Source organism: Mixophyes fleayi, chromosome 5 (genome assembly GCF_038048845.1).
Source record: "Mixophyes fleayi isolate aMixFle1 chromosome 5, aMixFle1.hap1, whole genome shotgun sequence".
Lineage (NCBI taxonomy): Eukaryota > Metazoa > Chordata > Amphibia > Anura > Limnodynastidae > Mixophyes > Mixophyes fleayi.
The window spans coordinates 266,189,927-266,201,172 of record NC_134406.1 but is presented as its reverse complement, the minus strand read 5'-3'; positions in this window follow the sequence as shown (position 1 = coordinate 266,201,172).

The following is an 11,246-nucleotide window of genomic DNA, read 5'->3' as shown; positions in this document are numbered from 1 at the left end:
CATACTTACATACACTTTTTACAACCAACTAGAACAGTCTATACAACTACACATATTCTTAGCTTCTTGAGTTGTTTTGTGATTGCTGTTTATTTCGGATGAGATCCTATTAAAATGTCACAATCGCATTGTCTTAGGCTACATTTGTGGGTAGACAAATGAACATACAATTTATTTTATGCATGTTGGTTTACTCGCCCCTTTCTAATTTTGGATACAGTTTTGTAAATGAGAGCCACATTGTTGACACATTGTTTGATTTCTTCCCAGATGCAGTGCTTCGCGCCTGCGAATAGCTGCTTGGTAATGTGGTGCATATTATCTACAATGAGCTCCGCTTCTTACAAACTATAATTGGGCTGGCGCCACTTTGTGGAGGCTTGTTTGGGCCCTAGAGTTTTATCCTCAGCCTGGAACAATGCAGTCCAAACAGAGGTCGAGAGATCAGGAGAGGATAGATAGATTTGGGTATCATCTGCATAGCAATTATACTGAAATCCAAAGGAGCTTATTAGTTTTCCAAGAGAAGTGGAATAGATGGAGAACAGCAGAGGACCTAGTACTGAGCCTTGTGGTACTACAACTGATAAAGGAAGTGGAGCAATTAGAAAGGTAGTATGAGAATCAGGATAGGAGAGTGTTTTGAAGACCTAGAGATTGTAGTGTTGGTATGAGGAGACAGTGGTCAACTGTGTCAAACGCAGCAGAGAGATCCAGGAGAATTAGAGTAATGGCTTTTAGTTTTAATAGTGAGCACAGAAAAATACATTGACTAAGGTTGTCAATTATTTGAAGTGTTGAGCACGAAAGCCAGACTGAAGAGGATCCAATAGTTTGTTTGTGGAAAGGAAGCATGTGAGATGAGTGTAGGCAAGTCTCTCTAGAAGCTCGGAGGGGCAGGGGAACTGAGAAATGGGATGGTAATTTGGCAGAGAGTTTGGGTCAGAATTTTGCTTCTTCAGAATAGGAGTAATCGCTGCGTTCTTTTATAATGACTGGAAGATACCACTAGAGAGCGAGAGATTATAGATTTTAGTTGGAGGTGGAATGAGCACACGAGACAGGGATCTACCAATTAGTGAGAGAATAGGATCAAGGACAGGAGGTAGATTAGGAAGATAAGAGAGTAGATAATGCATCTTTATTTGTGAGATCAAATGAAAAGAGGGTGCCAGAGGGCACTGGGAAGGAATTGAGCTGATTGCTTGTCAAAGAACAGGATACCACCTGACCCGGATGAATTTTGCTGGAGAGCTGTTGCAAGAGATACAGCAGAATATCGGGTTACTCTGATGGCCATAAAGCTGGATTCAGACGTGGCTGCCTGTGCTTCAGTTTGTCATGCCCCTACTGTACATTCACTACAGCAGAATGCCCTTCCCCACCCAAGTCACTCCCCGAATTTAAACGGGTAGCAAGGGCTGTGTTATCTGCCAGTTCTAAGGCATGCGCAGAGTGATTTTGCATACGATACGCTCAAAATTGGCAGATACGGGCTTTGATGAATCAGGCCCAACATATCTTTGATTTGAATACGGGCGGATCTATGTTGCATGCTCTTACAAAATCATGTTGCATGCTATTTTTAACTATGGAAATTAGAGCCAAGTTGCATTTGACCTTGAAACAGGCCCAATGTATATGAAGTTTCTTCAGTAGGTTTGGCCTAAGCTCTCTAAAACTTGCCTTCAGCGTCCTCGTCGTTCTCGCATCATATTGGAGTTGACAGTGACATTGAAGCATGTAGACAACATAGGAAGAATTACAATTGATTAATTGTGTAATAGAAAATGTAGGCTTAGGCTGGGTACAGACTACGGAAACTTTTGACCAATTTGGAACTTCAGTCATTTGTAAAATGGTTATTGATAACAATCAGTCTGCCAATTCATGTGTACGCACTATACATTATTTACCTTCAGATTTGTGTTCTTCATCCGGTCCGAGAGCAGAGTAGTCGATCATTCCTATCGCACTGATTAAGGCTGGGTACACACACAATAAATTTAAACTTTTCCACAATGTCATTATTATACGTTTTGTTAGCTTCTGTAACTCAAACTAAATATTCAGTCTCAGTTCGAACGAACAAATTATTCCACCTACAGCACTCTCTACATTTAGCAACACACACACAGTGACTGGTTGCTACTCTTTCTCTGGGTAGACAGTCGTGAGTGCATACACCCTGCAGGATCAGAAGGCGGTCAGAACAAGATTTTTATTTCTGCTGAACAATCAATTGAAAGGACGATTGGTACTTTGGAACAACTGTCGTTCATCGTGCAAGTATATACACTAATGCAGTAACGGCCAAACGGTCATTTTTCAGGTGTTTTTGGCCTGATAATTGGCTGGAAAACCTGTAGTGTGTACCCAATCTTGGTAACACATGAAACAATTTGTGTATTGTATGGGGTCACTAGAAACTTTTCTGTTTTGTATGGAAAGGGAGGTCACAGATGTTTTCTGTATTGTATGGTGGTCACTAGTGTATATTATGTATTGTATGGCAATCCCGAGGATGCTCTCTGTGTCATAAGTGCTCGCTAGGGTGTTGTCTGTATTGTTTGGAGATCACAATATTGCTCTCTGTATTGTTTGGCAGTCAATGGTCTCTGTATTTTAATGTGCTCCCAAGTATGCTCTGTTATTTATTGTAGCTACTAGGATGCTCTCTACATTGTATGATGGCCACTAGGATGCCTTCTGTATTGTATGGGGGTAAAATGGAGATTAGTAGGATGCTCTCTATAGTGAATTAATAACACAAGGATGCTGTCTGTTAGGTATGGGGGTCTCTTAGTATGCTCCTGTAGTGTATATTGGTCACTAAGGTGCACTCTTTTTGTATTGTGGGCACTAGGATGATCTCTGTATTTTATGGCTTCAACAGTGATGCTATCTCTATTGTATGACAGACACTAGGATGCTTGCTGTGTTGTTGTTTAATCACTAAAACATTATCTGTATTGCATGATGGCCACTAGACTGCTCTCTGTATTTTATGGCAGTCACTAAAATGCTCACTGTATTGTATGTTGATCAACAGAATTTTTCTCTGTATTGTGTTGTAACTGGCTGTAATTCATCATCATCATCATCAACACTTATTTATATAGTGACAGTAATCAGATGTTCTCTGTATTACGAGTCACTAAAATGCTCTCTGTATTGCATAGCTTTCACAAGGATGCTCTCTGTATTGTTTGATGGTCACAAGGATGCTGTGTTGTACGGTGGATGATAGGATGGTCACTATCACTCATTAGGATGCTCTTGCATTATGGCCTATATGATGTTCTCTGTATTGTGGCTGTCACCAGGCTGCTCTCTGCATGGTATGGAGATCACCAAGATGATCTCTGTATTGCATTGCAGTCAAAAGGGTTATCTCTGTATTATATGGCGGTCACTAAAATGCTGTCTGTACTGTATGGGCATCACTATGTTTCATGGAGATCACTAGGATGCTCTTTGTATTGTATACTGGTGACTACAATGCTCTCTGTAATGTATAATGTTCTCTAGGATACTATATATATTGTTTGATGGTCATCAATTTTTTTATTTTTTTTTTGCATTGTATTGCAGTCAACAAGATGCTCTTTGTATTGCATGGCGGTCACTAGAATGCTCTCTTTATTATATGGGATCATTACAATGCTGTTTGTATTGTATGGCAGTCACTTGGATGCTCTCTGGGTTGTATGGCGGTCACTAGGGTGTTCTCTGTGGGTCAATAGTATGTAATCTGTATGCTATGGTTGTCCCAACGATGCTCTATGTATTTAATGATGGGCACTAGGATGCTCTCTATATTGTATGCATTTACCAAGATCGTCTTTGTAGTGTACTGCAGTCACTAGAATGCTCTCTGTATTGTACGGGGGACACTATGATGCTCTCTGTATTGTATGGGGATGACTAAGATGCACTCTGTAGTGGATGACACCATTTGGATGCTCTCTATTATATATTGGTCACTAGGATGCCCTCTGTATTGCATGATGGGCATTAGAATACGCTTAAGGACACCAATGCTGCCCTCTTCACACCCAAAGTAAGAAGTGGAAATTGGTTGAGGCCCCCCTAGAATAGCTCTGCTTCAATACTAGTCACATAGGGATGGTAGATGTTGTAGCTGTTGATGGCTTTGATAGAACACATTTTCATGTATTTTTTTGGCCTTATTACACCAAACTCGCATTATACAGTCACATACCCAGTTTGCTTCATGCCCACTTTTCCATTGGTGGTGCACTGGGGCACTGGCTTTTGTTTTCTCTCCAAGCTGAATGTTGCAAACCCTTTTCTGCCACTCCCTCAGCAGCCCAAGATCTTTTCTGTGACCTTATACAGACTGTATAAAAATGTATGTTACATTATAATGTATATATTGTGTTCTGTGAATCATGTCGGGTGCAGTATCTGTCTAATTTTGTATTTTGCAAACTGTTCTAATTAATAGAACATACTGCTGTAGGCACAAATGTGTTTGCTTAAAATTTCTAAAATTCATAAGGTTATTACAACATACATATTGCACAATGTTAAATATGGAACGTAGCATGATTTATTTGTTATATGCAGCAAGTCTGGTTTCCTCTCTGATTCTAATTATCATGCCAGCACCTGAACACTTTAAAGCAGACCTATCCAACCTGCGGCCCTCCAGGTGTTGTGAAACTACAAGTCCCAGCATGCGCTTCCAGCTATCAACTGGTTGACTACTGGCAAAGCATGCTGGGGCTTGTAGTTTCACAACACCTGGAGGACCGCAGATTGGACAGACCTGGTTGAAAGGTTGCCAATTAGTTGTTACACACATTTTAAAAAAGCAGAGGTATCGGCTGTTTCTTCTCGATCTCACAGTACTAGCCAAATTATCATGGAAAACAGAATAATACCTGTGTTGTCTTATTTGCAATAGATGTTTGCATGGCAAATTCATAGGAATTTTTTTCAATTAATTCAAACAAAAAATATTGGTTGAATAGTTAATGTTAGTGTTTACAGGTAGTTAACCACTGTTGTATCTAAAAGTATGTGGTATTTATCTTTGAAAAACACCCCAACCAAAAAAAGAGGTACAGAGGGCATGGAACCTCTTTGAGGACAAGGACATACCTATCACCATGGCTGGCACACCCTAAAACACGGGAGACCAACCAGAGACCCAACAATATCTATATATAGCCTAAAGAGCCATGCCACAAATGCCTTTTCACATGTCCTTCAGCCCTCCCTCACATGCCCCTCAGAACTCTCCCTACATGCCCTTTACAATCACATCAGACCTCTACACATGCCCCTTTCATGTATGTCAGATCTCCACACATGCCATCAAATCTCCTCTCTTAACATAAGACCTCCAGAAAGGCACTTACATGGCCATCAGACTTCACCCACATCTATGGGGATAACCTATTGGCCAAAACCTATGGGCTGAAGTCTGTAATAGGTGTTAGCGTAATGTGAGCAAGATGTTAGGCTACACATTTGCAAATTTAGCCCGGAACTTTGGTTTATTTGTAGTACTGGAAACAGATGATACAGTGAAGTACATTGTATGCAGGATATATGCCTTGCAGCTGGTGAACAACAGTCTTGTGAAACACAGGTATATCAGATATACACTAAATGAACAAAAGTATTCAGACACTTGACGATTCCATCAACAGGGATTGTAATGACATGACATTGTATTCAAATACATATACTTCAAGATGGATTTGGTCCCTCTTTTGTAGCAATAACAACTTCCACTCTTCTTGGAAGGCTTTCCAAAAAATATTGGAGTGTTCTTGTGGGAATTTGTGCCCATTCATTCTGTAGAACATTTATGAAGTCAGGCACTGATGTTGGACAGCAAGATCTGGCTTGCAATTTCTGTTCTAGTTCATCTCAAAGGTGTTCCATGGGATTGAGGTCAGGGCTCTGTGCGGACCAGTCAAGTTCTTCCACACTGAACTCATCAAACCGTGTCTTTGTAGTCCTTTGTGCACTGGGGCAAAATTGTCCAAAAGGACTTGGTGTGCTGAAGCATTAAGATTGCCCTTCACTGGAGATATGTTCACCAGAACCACTTATTGTTTCACACTTAAATCACATATATATGTGGCATGATCCTCCCTGTGCTTTGTAAGTTATATGCTAGATAAAATATGTTTAATCTGAAAAAATATTTCCAATGCTTATTTACAAAACGGTAATAAACACATACAATAGGTTGCACAAATGAGTTTCAGAAAATAAAATAGGAAATAAAACCAGAATCCCTACTTAAAAGTTCAGTAATTGGCATGTGAGGAGTACATTGTGAGAAAAATGACACATATCAGTTGTGGCAGACCCTCCTCAAATAGATGGGCACTGTACTATTGATACAAGGGATTTTTAAAACCGTTCTTGCTGGCTCTTCACCCCCACCTTAGGAATTTCATTTTTCACCTAAGTTTGATCTATGGCCAAAATGACACAGGGCTTTCGAAGTAAATTATGGATGTTCGAGAGCTGTCATTTTCACATGACCTGAGTGCTCACCTCTGTTGTTCGGCCTGGTTATCTCCTCTGCATACACAAACTACTCAGAGTTTATATGTCGACCTGGCTACTTTCACAAGACCATTGACACTTGCCTAGGTCAGACTCAGCTCAGTTAACAAAATACACTTTGAAAGGTTACATAAAATATTCAGAGTGTTATACATAAATTCAACAGAAAATAAGTCAGTCATTACATATACCACGTAATCGTGACAATCATCCACTTTAGCAGTCGTTGACCCCGCTCTTTGCTTTTACGTGGTCTTCCGTTTCGTGTCTGAGTTGCTGTTGTTCCTAAACGCTTTCTCTTTCTAATAATATCTTTTACAGTTGACCGTGAAATATCCAGCAGCCATGAAAAGTCTCAAACCATCTTATTTCAAAGGTAGCATCCTACCACAGTACTACGGTGGAAGTATCTGAGCTCTTCAGAATGACCCATTTTGTATCACAAATGTTTGCAAATGGAGACTGCATGGCTACGTGCTTGGTTTTATAGACCTCTGGCAACGGGTCTGAGTGAAACATCTTAGTTTAATTATTAACAGGTGTGGCTAAATACTTTTGTCCATATAGTATATGTCTGTCTCTTAAGGCACTATGTACTAAACACACATGCGGCACTTGTAACCTGAACATCCATACAGCAGCCGATACTATCATACAGTCTGCCTACGCAGGTTAGACACACTGCTGATTCATACGCAGCTTCGGATGTCATAGGGGACTGGGAACATAGGCAGCTAATACGCTGCATAAATATAGCAGGGAACGATGCCATAGCGATGCACAGAAGGGAGCCTGGTGGACATTAGGGAGATGAAGCATAGATCTCCTCTTCAACATGCCCATCAAACCCCACCCCACATGCCTCTTGCCCTGCTTACCTTTATAGCTGGAACCTGCAAACACTGCATTACGCTCCCTCCTCTTCCTCTGGTATGCTGCGTGACTTCCTTGAATTGTACAGAGGAGGTCACTTGAAGTATACGTCTGTGGGTTCATGTCAGTCTTATTCTCTGCTTTAAAACAAAACAGAGAATAGGTCATGTTTGGAGCAGCGGGCTGGGGGCTGGAGCCAATGCAGCTTGGAGCTAAATTTACAATTGCAGCTTTGTCTTTTTTCTTGATCCTATCAAATCCAAATGAAAAAATAAATAACAAAATTCCCCCCCCATGGAAATTTACACTAGCAACAAGCAAAGCTAATTGATTTAAGCGATCAAGCTACTTAGAAGCATTTTACCGTGCTTGCTACTTATGATTGGCTGGCTGGTGTAAACAACAAAAGTAAACACTATAGATGAATGGTTCAGATCATATGATATCTGAAGTAATCCAACGTTGGCGATCTGAGGGAATCTGAGTTGTAACTTGTTTTTTCAAGGCAAACTCTGTTCTCAAAACAAAGTGAAACGTCATTTCTGGGGGGGAAATTTGTAGTATTGTCAAGTTTTGGATCGCCATCATTTGTTTATATATAGTCCTCACTCATTTTCTCAAATGCCATTTTAGAACAGACAGTGTGTAGGGAGAAGGTTAGCTGCAATCCTCTGCTCAGAAGATAGCATTCAGGGTGAATGAGGGACAAAAGAAAAGTGGAATACTGTCATTATTGGAAAGGAGTTCAGTAAAGATTAGTCAGCTACAACAGTTTGCTGATCAATTGCTTTTAATTCCAATCTTAAATACACTTTACATGGACTAGTGGCTACTGGTTGTTGTTAATGCTGTGCATATATATATAAAAGTACTAGACAGTATATTCTCATCATCAGCTATTTATATAGCACTACAAATTCTGCAGCACTATACTCACATCAGTCTCTGCCTCACTGGAGCTTAAAGTCTAAATCCCCTTAGATATACACACACAGTCTGAGAGAGACTGAGGTCATTTTTAATCGCAGCCAATTAACTACTAGTATGTTGTTGGAGTGTGGGAGGAAACAGAGCACCCGGAGGAAAGCCACGCAATCAAACTCATGACCCCAGTGCTGAGAGGCGGGATTGCTAACCACTAAGCATTCGTGCTGCCCATACATACAGACTGAGTTAGATAGATAAAATTCTGAGTAGTAGTATATTTTTATTTCTTGGAGAAAAAGAGTGTGCTTTGGCTGTCTGACTATTGGCAGCAGAATCCAAAAAATAAATAAATTTATTTCTCTAAAAATTGAAAGTTTTTCTAGCGAAAGTAATCTTGTGGGGGGGCAGTGACAATTGAAATAATTTTGAAAAGACTTGTTGGCCAGTGAGGTTCATCAGCAGCTGCACACCCCAAAAAATACTCTGTATTATTATATTGTAATCTTTTCTATTTTTTTTTTTAATACTTGTCAATTTTTTGAAAGTCTCATCCATATTAAAAAAGAGTGTTTGCAGGTGAAGTTCGTGAGCAGCAGCACCCCCCCAAAATTGCTATGTGTTCTAATCTTTTCTGTTTTTCAATACTTGTCCGTTTTCAAAGGGTCATTCAGTGAAATCTATATTTAAAAAATAGTGTGTGTGAGGGTCAGCACGCAGCTGCACACCCCAAAAAAATGCTATATGTTCTAATATTTTCTATTTTTCAATACTTGCCGAATTTTGAGGGTTCATATAGTGGCATCCATATTTAAAAAGGGTGTTTGCGTGTGATGGTAAGCAGCAGCTACACAACCCAAAATATTACAGAGGGTGTTCTTGTCTTTGACTCAGAACAGCACAACCCCCCCAATAAAATATAAAAGTTGTTTGTTAGAAGTAAATTGTGGAGCAGTGTCATAAGAATTGTAAGATATCATCAGTTCCTTTCTCTGTCTCATTGGGTGTTCCCCAGGTGTGGTGGCAGGCATCTACAACTAGCTCCAATCTGTTCAAGTAGTATTACTCCTTTTGGCAACTATAGATCACTGTACAGCTCAGGAGCAGCCCTGTACCAGTACTGGCAGTAGTACTACAGTTACGACATCTACTAGCACAAAAGGTAATGCGGAAAGAAAGTTGACGAAAGCGTCCTCAAATCCAAACACTATTGGTCAAATTAAATCTCAAGGAAAACATCAGCTCTTGGCGTAAGGAGAAGGATTAAGAGGGAATTTATGATGAATGTGATGATTTGTCCAGAAACAGGAAAATAGCTAGCAAACTATACACCGCCCATAGTGGCAAGACAAGGCTCAGACTACGTCCACTTTTTGTTAGTAGAGGTTCTGCTACTGCTGGAACTGATATATGTGGAATGGACATTTCAAACCAGAGGGATGAATGCGGTAATGCATCTTACACAACTTCCCATGCACCACCCTGTCGCTCAAAGTGTACAACTGTTACTGGCACCTCCAAAACAGCTAAATCAGTGCCTGAAGATGACACTGTGGTTGAAGAACAACTTGGGCATACACAGAATCCTGAGAAGAGACTAAGGAGGGTATACATGAGTGCTATATGTGAGTCTGAGGTTTCAGATTCAGACTCTGTAATCATAAAGCAGCCTCCTTCGAAAAGTACTCAACCATTTGAAAATGTGAGGATGGGTAGTAGTAGTGTTGATGAGGATTTACCAATAGAAATTGAGGAGGCTACTATGGAAGTTGCAAATGTGCAACAAGATGAGGAGGATTATTGTGGATCTGAAAATTAATTTGTTGTAGATGGACAAGATAATGAGGAGAATGAAAATGATTATGTTGCAGTAAGACAGCCACCAGTGTTACAACCAGCAGGTTCCCGTGATAAGAACATTATCATGACTTGGCAAGAGACAAAAAAAACCAACACATCTTGTGTTTTGAAATAATTTTATACAAACCCAGACAACATTTTTCAAGGTATCTGTAGACTATGTCAGGCCAAAATAGAGTAGAGGTAGAGACGTTGAACATCTAGGCACTTTCTCCCTTTTACAACATTTGCAGTGAGTTCATTCAACTCGCGTCTCCAAACATGGCAAATTGTGTCGAATGAATAGACACTTTAAATCCTCAGCGGTGTCAACACCTTCATCATCCTCCTCCTCATTATTAGTACATAGTCCAACATCCAATTATCAAATTCCACATAACTCCCCTAATGCAAACCAAGATTCAAAAAACACATCCTTGCATTCCACAGCTGCTGATGATGATGAGGGGGAGTAATTTATACAGAAGGGCAGCAAGACAGGTAAGCATTTTACACAATTGTCTGTGAAGCAAGCATTTGCAAGAGGAAACAGCAGATCCCTAAAACCACGACAGCTATGCTAGCATTGAATGTGTGTTCAATTTTCTCCATCAATACTTCATGATTTTAGAAGATTAGCTAAGGTCATGTGTCTACGTTACCAAATTCCATCTCAATTCCATTTCTCCAGAACATCAATTCCTCATCTGTACTGAGGGGTTAAGCAAAAAGTCGTTCAGTATTTAGAAAATGCTATGGTACAGACAGTCCACTCAACTACTTAACTACTACTGTGGACAAGCAGTACTAGTTAAAATAAAGGCTATATGACCGTGACAGCCCACTGGGCAGGTTTATCGCCATCAGCAGTAGCGCTGAAGCTTTGCCCTCATCTTTCTCATTCTTTCTGCATAGTAGACCTAGCACTCAATGCCAGGTCATCCACAGGCACAGGCAAGCTACTTTGTCTATTATTGGTTTCACAAATGAACATACTGGTCTTAATCTTTTAGAAGAACTCAGGAAAGTGATAGTAAAATGGCTCATCCTCC